This window comes from Triturus cristatus, chromosome 7 (genome assembly GCF_964204655.1).
Source record: "Triturus cristatus chromosome 7, aTriCri1.1, whole genome shotgun sequence".
Taxonomy (NCBI): Eukaryota; Metazoa; Chordata; class Amphibia; order Caudata; family Salamandridae; genus Triturus; species Triturus cristatus.
Genome location: NC_140590.1, coordinates 231867652 through 231880028, shown reverse-complemented (window position 1 = coordinate 231880028; position 12377 = coordinate 231867652). Strand labels below are relative to the sequence as shown.

At 41.9% G+C, this 12377-nt stretch overlaps 1 long non-coding RNA gene across 2 annotated transcripts in view; it reads right to left on the bottom strand.

Moving 5' to 3' along the window:
• LOC146809281 (uncharacterized) overlaps positions 1 to 7513 on the bottom strand; it is a 455746-nt gene extending 448233 nt beyond the window's left edge. For both annotated transcript variants that reach the window (XR_014966387.1, XR_014966386.1), the window contains exons 1-2: positions 7454 to 7513; positions 6497 to 6669 (exon numbers count right to left, since the gene is read on the bottom strand). This is a non-coding gene — a long non-coding RNA (uncharacterized LOC146809281). The remainder of the gene's footprint in view (positions 1 to 6496; positions 6670 to 7453) is intronic.
• Positions 7514 to 12377: the final 4864 nt, after the last annotated feature.

Here is a 12377-nt window from a genome sequence, read left to right as displayed (position 1 = left end):
GCAGCCACCATTTTGAAATAGGTAACTGGGATATCCAAACGCTGTAAATGACTCCATGTATGGAGACCGCGTGTCCCATAGAAGCACAAGAACTAAAATGTTTCGCAATATACCCTTTAAAAGTGGCAGCGATCACCCAACAGATAAGAAATTCAGGTATTATAAAATACATAGGCAATGTATATTTATATGGCCAAGTGTATAAGAGGGTTAAAAGTGCCATAATGCTAGTTCACCCCTCACTTTATTACATGTGGATCGTGTTGTTTAAACCCTCTAAGGGTATGCCCGAAATAAGTGGATAAAAGAGAAGAGACCTCCCATTGGCCAAAATCCCGCCTACGGAGGCTATTCCAAATGCATACAGATAGTTATTATCAATAGAAATGACATGTAACTACACTAGTGAGTTATATGGTGGAGCGATTATGGCAATGCCACCGTGGCGCCAACAGTGGGTCCAAATGCGTGAGTGATGTTAAGTTCAAAACGGGTGACTTTTAACTGAACTGATAGGGTGGTATGTAATGCATCGCGACCTTGTCAATACAAGCAGTATATTACCATCAATGTGGGGGTTCCTTAATAACAACTCAAATGGTATGTAGTGAACAGCGACTATTACCAAATGCCTGCAGTATATTACCTTAAATGAGGGTGTGGTGTGACAACCATGGCAACTCAGTATATATGTTGCCAAGCGGCCCTTTCCAATGCCAGTAATATGTTACCATATGTTAGGCGAAATTAAAACTGCGCATGAATCGTAACAAGGGAAGTCATAAGTGCCCATCCAAATTGGCAAATTCTAAAAGTTAGGGGGCTAAATTATTCCGGCCTTCAATAACATAAATAGACAGGGTAATAATGCATAGAAGGAGAAATAATACATGCTCATCCCGGTGACTCATTCTGAAAGTGAGGGATGGCAGCATACTGGCTTAAACTTATGGTAAGTAGACAAATGATACATCATGAAAATGTGAAGATATGCAATTCTTTTTCTCCCTCCGTGAGGAAGACAAGTTGTTTCATGTCATGAGTCTTACTTATGGTAAATAATCAAATGATACATCATGAGGAGGACAAGTTGTTTCATGTCATGAATCAATGATTACCCATTTCCCAATAAATAATGCATTTCATTGTCAGTGTTGAATCCTTGACTGATGCCCCTAGATTTAGACTTCTCTTTGTGCTACCCACATATATATGTTATTGCAAGGGCAGTCTATCATGTAAACCACAAAGGTCGTATTGCAGTTAATAAATTTCGTGATTTGGTAATTGACTGACCCATTATAACAAAAGTTCTTAATCTTGTTAACCCCAAAGTTACAGATGTTGCAGGAGCTGCATGTATAGAAACCTTTAGGTCTAGCTGGTAGCCACGTCACCCCCTTATTATTTTCAGTTGTGACATAGCTCGGGCAAAGCTCGTTTCTAAGTGTGGTACCTCTTCTGTATGTGACTGTTGGTTTCCTTCTGATCGCACCTTGGAGACTAGGGATTTCCTCCAGTAAATGCCAGTTTCTTTTAAGTAATCTGAAAATTGCATCGCTGCGTGTGGTGTATTGCGTAACAAATCTAATACAAGCAGAGTCCCCCTTGTTGTCAGTCCTTCTGCTATCTGGCAAGGTGTTCTCTCTCGTGAGTGTCTGTACTCTTTTCTCTGCTGTGGCAAGGGCCCCCCTGTTATATCCTCTAGCCAAGAACCTCCTTTTGACATTCAGAATGTTCCTTTCAAAGTTGTCCTCCTCACTACAATTCCGTCTAACGTGGACCATCTCCCCATAGGGGATATTCTTGATAACCGAGCTAGCATGTGCACTGCTGGCATGCTGCACTGCATTATAGGCAGTCTCTTTGCGATAAAGCGTGCTCTTTACTATGCCATCCCTGACGTAGAAGTGTAAATCAAGAAAGTTGATTCTCTCTCTGTGGTATTCTATAGTCATTCTCACGTTATAGGGGTTGGCATTAAGATATTGAAAGTACTCCAGGAGAGAGGACTCCGTCCCCGACCACAAGCAATAATATAATCGATATACCTCCCCGAAAACACGATGTGTTCGGTCCAGGGGGAGGTACATCTATTCAAGGCATGCTTCCTCTCTTACCACCCCATGAAGAGGCACGCATATCAGGGAGCAAGCCTGGAGCCCATCGCTGTACCCCTCTTTTGGTGGTACCAGGTTCCATCATGTAGGAAATAGTTCTTTGTAAGAACCAGCTCCATCATTTCCAGGATCATCTTATTGTGCTCATAGCAGTTGGCCCCTTCTCTATCAAGGTAGAACCTTGAGGCCATAAGTCCAAACTCATGTTGTATGCAGGTGTACAAACTAGTATCCAAGGTTTCCATGCATCTACGTCCTTTCCAAGGTGCACAAGAAAGGAGGCTTTCTTCTGGCTAGACCTATTATTTCTGGGGTGGGCTCACCGACAGAAAAACTCTCTGAGTTCATTGACTTAAAACAGGAAAAACATGTACATGACTTACCTTCCTTTATCCAAGACAGCGAGGACATACTGTCGAAATTCAGGGATCTGGCTTGGTCGGATGACCTAATGTTTGTGACACTAGACGTTACTAGTTTGTACACCTGCATCCAACATGAGGTTGTCTTTATATGTATATTCATGTTACACTGTATATTGTATTTCAGCCATGATGAAGTTCCCCTTGAGGGATTGAAACGCGTTGGCTGATCTTTTCGTATCGTTGATTGGGCATATGATTTTGAAATAATGAACTCTGTTGACACTAATGGTTGGCTTCTAGACTTCAATACCTGGCGCACCCCCATTTCATTGTTATCAGCTTTACTACAAGATGTTGGGTCCCTAAATAGTTCTCCCTGGCCTATTGCATTTAATTCCGCCTCCACGTATCTAAGCCAACCAATCCTGCTATGACCCTCGAGCCTCAGGGAATCGCAAGGGAATTGCCAATTATGCATTGAGTTAGGTTAACAGTGTCCCTTTGCCAAATCAAGAGCCACAGCAGGATGAATTTAATAGAGTCAAGCAAGTATGGAAGTCCCAGTTCAAGGTGTAAAATATAATTAGAGGCTGAGGGGGGTAATAAGACCCTCGACTTAAAAAAGGTGACTTCCACTTTCTGCAGTTGGGCGATCTGGGCCATTCCACAGACTCCGGCCCCATAGGTTGTTGCCGCCTTTGTTTTTGCTTGGTAGATTTTTTTGATTGTGTCCAAAGGGCTAGCTCCTAGTTTTTTAGCAAACCCTTTTATGACTTGGAGACCTCTTTCCATGCCCAGGACCCTTGCTGCCACCAGTTGATTCCAGGATTGCCTGTTATCAAACAGGATTCCCAGGTATGGGAAGGAGTCAACCACCTCTATTTTCTTTGAGGCTAGATGGAAATGCAGCGCTTTCGCTGCATTTCCATCTAGCCTCCCGTTTCAGATATCTAGTCACCTAGAAACGGATAATACAAAGCAGACACCTAGTCCAGGCAAACTAATGAATTAGAAAAGCCCACTCCATCCGCACAATTGCATCGGATGTCACAAACTCAGTAGAAAACGTCATTGCTGTGCATTAGAGGTTACACTTCTAGGTCAAGGAGGGATTTCCCAGTCAATAAAGGTAACATCAGTATCTAAACACAGCACATGCACCAGGTAGGTGCCTTGCAATGTCCATTGTAATTTCAGCTTTCCTCTTACACATTTATTTGTCACCGAGTCTTGCGTTCCGCACACATTTTGGTTTTCCTCCATGATAGTTGCCTTTGCCCGAACCTTCTTTCCTGCTGCTTCGCGGATCCTGGGCCCGATTCACAAATGTAAACTGAGACAAAAGTATAACGTTACAACTTTCGGCATTCACAAGGGGCATTTACGAGTAGTAATGTTAGATTTGTGTCTCAGTTTAACTTAAGTTTGCACTCAGTTTGACTTAAGACCAAAACTTAAGTTACTCTGAGACAAAAGTCTAACTTTACTACTCGTAAATGCCATTTGTGAATACCGAAAGTCGTATGGTTAGACTTTCCTCTCAGTTTACCTTTGTGAATCGGCCCATTGTATTTTTATACCCTTGAGTAGCTATTTGAATGTCAGTGCTGGCATCCTCATCTCTGCAGTGCCCTGTCTGGTATTTTATCTGACTGAGTATTTTTCTGCTCTGCCACCATTTACTCTCATGCCCTACTCAGCTTCCTAGGTTCCTGGTTTAGATTCCATACATTCCATTCATATGACCTACACCAGCAACTAGAAAGATAGGCTGCAAACTCCTGATGTATGTATCCTCTGTGATGAACAAATCTTAAAGAGGAGCTCTATTCTAAAATTATTCTATATTTCTGGTGTCCTCTTAAGATTATAGAGCGGTGGTTCTATGAAGGTCCAGAGTTGGTAATTTGCTATTGATGACCTGTGTCTCTGGGGTCTTCCCTTTCCTCCGATTACTGATTGAGATATCATTGGTTTGTATCTCAGTTGAAACAAGTGAACAACTGGGATTGCAAGCTTTAGTTCTGTGGTCTCATTATATCTGCTCCAAACCTGACACCAAGACATCCTGAAACCTGGCATGTACGTTCATGTACACATACTGAGCATGCACATTTGCACCCTGAAAAACACACCTATACGTAAAAGATGTTAATGCCTAAGAAAATATTGACACCCATGCACACAGTCCAACAAGCATACACACATCATGCTTACAGACGAACAGATGTGCATAAAGAGAATGAGGGACAACCCTTGATGTCCACCAGGTAACCATTGGTAGAGCACCTGAAAGGAGAATTTGGTGATGGGGTTCAGGCGAGCACTATGTCGTGTACCACAACTGAGATGTGCGTGCACTGTATTAGGTAAGCACAAAGGTATGTGCATTAGGAGAGTACTGGTTGATATAGAGTTCAGGACTTTTGACAGAGTCACATATTTTGAAGGTGTCAACCTTGACTTGCTACCTACACATGCAGAATCATTCATTCAAATCTTTACTCGATCTATGTACAAACAGATCATAAAAGCTCAATTTCATTAAATAGTCCGTGATAAAAACAGATTATATAAAAGCCAGAAAGCATTAACAAAAACGTGTTAAACTTTTTAGGTACCTCATTTAAACCAAAATCACATACACTGTTTGATCCATGAATACTACAATTTAAAAAAGAATTCAGAGCGCCAAGCCACTCACCCTTCTATTTCTCCAACAAGCCCACAGAAAGGATGGTACCATAAAACAAACATAGGGGTTAGGAAGAGCTTTTAAAAAATGCAGTGTCACTCTGCATTGCGTGAAGTTTTGATGCCTTAAGGTTGGTAGGAGGAACCTTTCTCTTTCAGTAACATAAAACTTGCAAAACAGTGCCAGGTGTAAATCGGACTGGGGTGAGTTATTATAGGTCTGCATGCTTGAACTTCCTCTCTGGGAACCCACACATCCAGGGGATTAGATAAGGTAGAAATAACCTTCCCTAGGACTTGGCGGAATTTGATCGAAACTGTAAGCGCCAGAAAGTGCCCGTTGTTTTCCCTACGATCATGGTTAGCCTTCAATAAATAAAGTTCAGTTATTTTCCGCTTAGATGCCTTACTACAAGACAAATGTTAAGAATAGCAACGGCGGACCCCAAGTTCTGCACCTCACGCTAGTTCCAATATGTAAAGTTCCTGAGCAACTATTCCCAACGTGGCCTCTGCACGACGCCACTGTGCTCCAGATCCAAGGCTGATAACAATGAAATGGGCGTGCGCCAGGTAATGAAGTCTAGAAGCAAACCAGTAGTGTCAACAGAGTTCTTTATTTCAAAATCATATGCCCAATCAACGATACGAAAAGCTCAGCCAACGTGTTTCATTCCCTCACAGGGAACTTCAGCAGGGCTGCAATAATACAATATACAGTGTAACATGAATATACATATAAAGACAAACACATACATAAAAGCAACTCTCTCTTTTTTTAAAAAACATGACACAGGACTACAGTGACAGGACTACACTCATTTTAACATTAAAAACGTAGTTTTAAGAAAACACTCACTACATGACAAAACCAAAACATATTAACATAAAACAAATAATTGTTTCTTCTTTGGGAAATATACATGTTAGGGAAAAAACTCTACCTTAAGTATAAACACAAGAGGGGCATGCACAGGGCGTGTTGTAACCCATTATTGTAAGAGGATTTCGTATATTTATATATGGTAAAACAATTAACCGTTACATTGCATGATGGTCCCAGAGAGTACTAAGGGACACCTGAAGTGTACATAAACTAGGCTGAAATGTGTGTGCTTGGCTATATTGTGTTAAAAGAATCCCAGAAACCACTCCCATATGTAGAGAGAAGCAAATATAGCGTGTGTGTGACCCGAGGGTTTCTAGTAGATTGAGCATAGTAGATTGAGCAGCAATGGCCACATAGCATGCATCGGAATAGAGGGTCTCAAATGAGTTAGAACAGCATGGGCCACAAGTTCAAAAGATAGAGCGTACCTTCACACAATATTTCAATTCGCATATGAAGGCTCCAATAGCAAATGCTACCTTTTAGCTTAACCGTGGCAGTAATCAAAATTCCATGTAAAATAGCAATATTCAAGTCCAGTATATTGTACTGGAACAATCCGGAGTTTCTTACAGGTATGATAAGTCCTGCATGTAATTACCTGAGGAGTATAGAAAGGCTATTGTGAGGGCAAAATCATGGCAATAGGTGACAAAACACCACATAACAATGTGCAAGAGGAGAAAATTCTAAACCCAAGTGGCCATCACAAATCCAAAGTGATTGAAAAAGGGGGCTGTGCCGGTAGCGGTAAAGGCCTAATCTCATCTTTACTAGCTATATATCGCGATGGTATGCTATGGTCAATTGCGACAAACCATTTTATAACAGACTGACCCACCCATTTAAGAGTGCGCTGTGTATGATTTCCTCCTAAAGGGAGCCGCTCTGTAATCAGGCACTTTATAAATATGAATATTATGTGCGTTACTGTAAAATGTTGCACAATGTAAGGGAAGACAGCACCATACCCAATATTTAAAGCCAACAGTATCCTCAATTCACTTAACAAGATAACACAGAGGCACTCCGTCATCACACATCCTGCATGTTGTACAGTGAAAGGGAAGACAGCACCATACCCAATATTTGAAACCTCTAGTATCATCAAATCACTAAGCAAGATAACAAAGAAGCACTCCGCCACTACACATCCCGCACGGCCCCAGTCAGGCATTGGCTACAATAATACTCGTAACCTGTGCTTATGGCAGTAGCTCCAATAATGCTCGTAACCTGTGCTTATGGCTCAGAGTTCAATTCCCGAATGCTCCACTAGCTGACAGACTGTTCTCTTGTGATGAGCAGAGGTCTGGATGCTTGTATTAATCCCCTAAGTGCCTAAAAGTCCTTTAACCCAAGAAAAAAAACCACAATCGCCTTACCGTAACCTGCGTTCGTCCGGTCGTTTCTCCATAAGTGAAAGCGTCCATCCCGTCGACCGTACAAATATCTTAGGCCCCTCCCCCTAAGGCCGATAACAGCCAATCGGCTAAAAGACGAAGTCAGCAGGCTTTGTGTCCGTAAGGATGGATAAAAATGAAGAGTAAAAGCAGCCACCATTTTGAAATAGGTAACTGGGATATCCAAACGCTGTAAATGACTCCATGTATGGAGACCCCGTGTCCCATAGAAGCACAAGAACTAAAATGTTTCGCAATATACCCTTTAAAAGTGGCAGCGATCACCCAACAGATAAGAAATTCAGGTATTATAAAATACATAGGCAATGTATATTTATATGGCCAAGTGTATAAGAGGGTTAAAAGTGCCATAATGCTAGTTCACCCCTCACTTTATTACATGTGGATCGTATTGTTTAAAACCTCTAAGGGTATGCCCGAAATAAGTGGATAAAAGAGAAGAGACCTCCCATTGGCCAAAATCCCGCCTACGGAGGCTATTCCAAATGCATACAGATAGTTATTATCAATAGAAATGACATGTAACTACACTAGCGAGTTATATGGTGGAGCGATTATGGCAATGCCACCGTGGCGCCAACAGTGGGTCCAAATGCGTGAGTGATGTTAGGTTCAAAACGGGTGACTTTTAACTGAACTGATAGGGTGGTATGTAATGCATCGCGACCTTGTCAATACAAGCAGTATATTACCATCAATGTGGGGGTTCCTTAATAACAACTCAAATGGTATGTAGTGAACAGCGACTATTACCAAATGCCTGCAGTATATTACCTTAAATGAGGGTGTGGTGTGACAACCATGGCAACTCAGTATATATGTTGCCAAGCGGCCCTTTCCAATGCCAGTAATATGTTACCATATGTTAGGCGAAATTAAAACTGCGCATGAATCGTAACAAGGGAAGTCATAAGTGCCCATCCAAATTGGCAAATTCTAAAAGTTAGGGGGCTATATTATTCCGGCCTTCAATAACATAAATAGACAGGGTAATAATGCATAGAAGGAGAAATCATACGTGCTCATCCCGGTGACTCATTCTGAAAGTGAGGGATGGCAGCATACTGGCTTAAACTTATGGTAAGTAGACAAATGATACATCATGAAAATGTGAAGATATGCAATTCTTTTTCTCCCTCCGTGAGGAAGACAAGTTGTTTCATGGCATGAGTCTTACTTATGGTAAATAATCAAATGATACATCATGAGGAGGACAAGTTGTTTCATGTCATGAGTCACTGATTACCCATTTCCCAAAAAGTAATGCATTTCATTGTCAGTGTTGAATCCTTGACTGATGCCCCTGAATTTGCAAATCCATTTCGGTTCACTTTGCTTCAAGCAAAGCTTTCTGTCACCACCTCTGGTTCCCACTTCCACATGGTCAATACCATGGAACCAGAAGCTCACATCGTCCTGGTGACAGGTGCCATAATGTTCAGTCATCAGGTTTCTTAAGTCGCCCTTAATGATTGCCCTTCTATGTTCCTGAATTCGTAGTTTTAGACTTCTCTTTGTGCTACCCACATATATATGTTATTGCAAGGGCAGTCTATCATGTAAACCACAAAGGTCGTATTGCAGTTAATAAATTTAGTGATTTGGTAATTAACTGACCCATTATAACAAAAGTTCTTAATCTTGTTAACCCCAAAGTTACAGATGTTGCAGGAGCTGCATGTATAGAAACCTTTAGGTTTAGCTGGTAGCCACGTCACCCCCTTATTATTTTCAGTTGTGACATAGCTCGGGCAAAGCTCGTTTCTAAGTGTGGTACCTCTTCTGTATGTGACTGTTGGGTTCCTTCTGATCGCACCTTGGAGACTAGGGATTTCCTCCAGTAAATGCTAGTTTCTTTTAAGTAATCTGAAAATTGCATCGCTGCATGTGGTGTATTGCGTAACAAATCTAATACAAGCAGAGTCCCCCTTGTTGTCAGTCCTTCTGCTATCTGTCAAGGTGTTCTCTCTCGTGAGTGTCTGTACTCTTTTCTCTGCTGTGGCAAGGGCCCCCCTGTTATATCCTCTAGCCAAGAACCTCCTTTTGACATTCAGAATGTTCCTTTCAAAGTTGTCCTCCTCACTACAATTCCGTCTAACGTGGACCATCTCCCCATAGGGGATATTCTTGATAACCGAGCTAGCATGTGCACTGCTTGCATGCTGCACTGCATTACAGGCAGTCTCTTTGCGATAAAGCGTGCTCTTTACTATGCCATCCCTGACGTAGAAGTGTAAATCAAGAAAGTTGATTCTCTCTATGTGGTATTCTATAGTCATTCTCACGATATAGGGGTTGGCATTAAGATATTGAAAGTACTCCAGGAGAGAGGACTCCGTCCCCGACCACAAGCAATAATATAATCGATATACCTCCCCGAAAACACGATGTGTTCGGTCCAGGGGGAGGTACATCTATTCAAGGCATGCTTCCTCTCTTACCACCCCATGAAGAGGCACGCATATCAGGGAGCAAGCCTGGAGCCCATCGCTGTACCCCTCTTTTGGTGGTACCAGGTTCCATCATGTAGGAAATAGTTCTTTGTAAGAACCAGCTCCATCATTTCCAGGATCATCTTATTGTGCTCATAGCAGTCGGCCCCTTCTCTATCAAGGTAGAACCTTGAGGCCATAAGTCCAAACTCATGTTGTATGCAGGTGTACAAACTAGTATCCAAGGTTTCCATGCATCTACGTCCTTTCCAAGGTGCACAAGAAAAGAGGCTTTCTTCCGGCTAGACCTATTATTTCTGGGGTGGGCTCACCGACAGAAAAACTCTCTGAGTTCATTGACTTAAAACAGCAAAAACATGTACATGACTTACCTTCCTTTATCCAAGACAGCAAGGACATACTGTCGAAATTCAGGGATCTAGCTTGGTCGGATGACCTAATGTTTGTGACACTAGACGTTACTAGTTTGTACACCTGCATCCAACATGAGGTTGTCTTTATATGTATATTCATGTTACACTGTATATTGTATTATTTCAGCCATCATGAAGTTCCCCTTGAGGGATTGAAACGCGTTGGCTGATCTTTTCGTATCGTTGATTGGGCATATGATTTTGAAATAATGAACTCTGTTGACACTAATGGTTGGCTTCTAGACTTCATTACCTGGCGCACCCCCATTTCATTGTTATCAGCTTTACTACAAGATGTTGGATCCCTAAATAGTTCTCCCTGGCCTATTGCATTTAATTCCGCCTCCACGTATCTAAGCCAACCAATCCTGCTATGACCCTCGAGCCTCAGGGAATCGCCAGGGAATTGCCAATTATGCATTGAGTTAGGTTAACAGTGTCCCTTTGCCAAATCAAGAGCCACAGCAGGATGAATTTAATAGAGTCAAGCAAGTATGGAAGACCCAGTTCAAGGTGTAAAATATAATTAGAGGCTGAGGGGGGTAATAAGACCCTCGACTTAAAAAAGGTGACTTCCACTTTCTGCAGTTGGGCGATCTGGGCCATTCCACAGACTCCGGCCCCATAGGTTGCTGCCGCCTTTGTTTTTGCTTGGTAGATTTTTTTGATTGTGTCCAAAGGGCTGGCTCCTAGTTTTTTAGCAAACCCTTTTATGGCTTGGAGACCTCTTTCCATGCCCAGGACCCTTGCTGCCACCAGTTGATTCCAGGATTGCCTGTTATCAAACAGGATTCCCAGGTATGGGAAGGAGTCAACCACCTCTATTTTCTTTGAGGCTAGATGGAAATGCAGCGCGTTCGCGCCTCTGGGAGCTCCAGCTATAATGACGAATGATTTAGATTTGTCCACTCTGAGGTCTAGTGAAGCCATGAATGAGGCGTACGAAGATATAAGGCTTTGGAGAGCTGCCCCTGTCCTAGCAATTAAAACCGCATCGTCAGCGTACGCGTATGCACAATCATTTAAAAAACACATTTAATCTGAGCAACATTTGACGTTTCTTTTCTGAAAACATAATTCAATTTTCAGTTTAAGACACATGGACATTTTCTTTTGCTGTTGTTACATTTTTGTGTACCATGTTCTGAACAAAAAAATGTTAAATTCTGAAAAATGTCCATTTAAGTGCCTTGTAATAAATCAGTGTAAAGATACATGTAAAAGAAAATAAAGGCTTGAGGGAAGAATGTTGTTGTAGTCAGGCAATGTACTGCCTGACTCAAATGATTTTTGGCAGGCCTGGATTTCCTTTCCGCCAGTATCAACCCAATGAACACAGCACACTGTGACAGGCAAATCAAAAATGAATTCCTGAAGAATGATATTGATAGTGAAACCAGTTCCAGAGCCAGCAAACACTCTTCTGTCCCTTGCCACATTACCTTCATTAGACTTTGGCATGTTTATTTGCCTCTTCATGGCATTAATGAAGCCAAACCTAACAAGCTTTGGTAAACCCACCAGGCCTCGCCTTTCATACCATCTCTGATCTTTGCTAAACCTTTTCTTTTTCCCTGAGATGGCTGATGGCCATATTGTAATGCATTTTCCTATGTATTTTGAAAAAAGCATTGCAAGATTAACGCCATACATACAAGCATGCATCGTGTGTTGGAATATCTTATTTTTTTTTTAAGCATTACAAGATGGCAGATCGACATGCAGATAGATGCACATCTGCTATCTTAGAATAGTTATTCTTCGTAACAGATGACCAGATTATGCTATTGATTTCACTAATGGTTATAATGCCATTCCACCAGCACTGAAAAAGCCTAAAGCATGAACAATGGTGATGGGTGTAGCAAGTGGTGGTAGACAGCAGCAGCAAATTGTGGGCATGCCTGCTCAAAGCGCCATGCAACCTTCCATAAATGGCCATGACTTTAAGGACATCCCACTGACTCGCAATATGTAAATACATGGCAGCAGCACATACGTATGTAGGACTGTATTGGT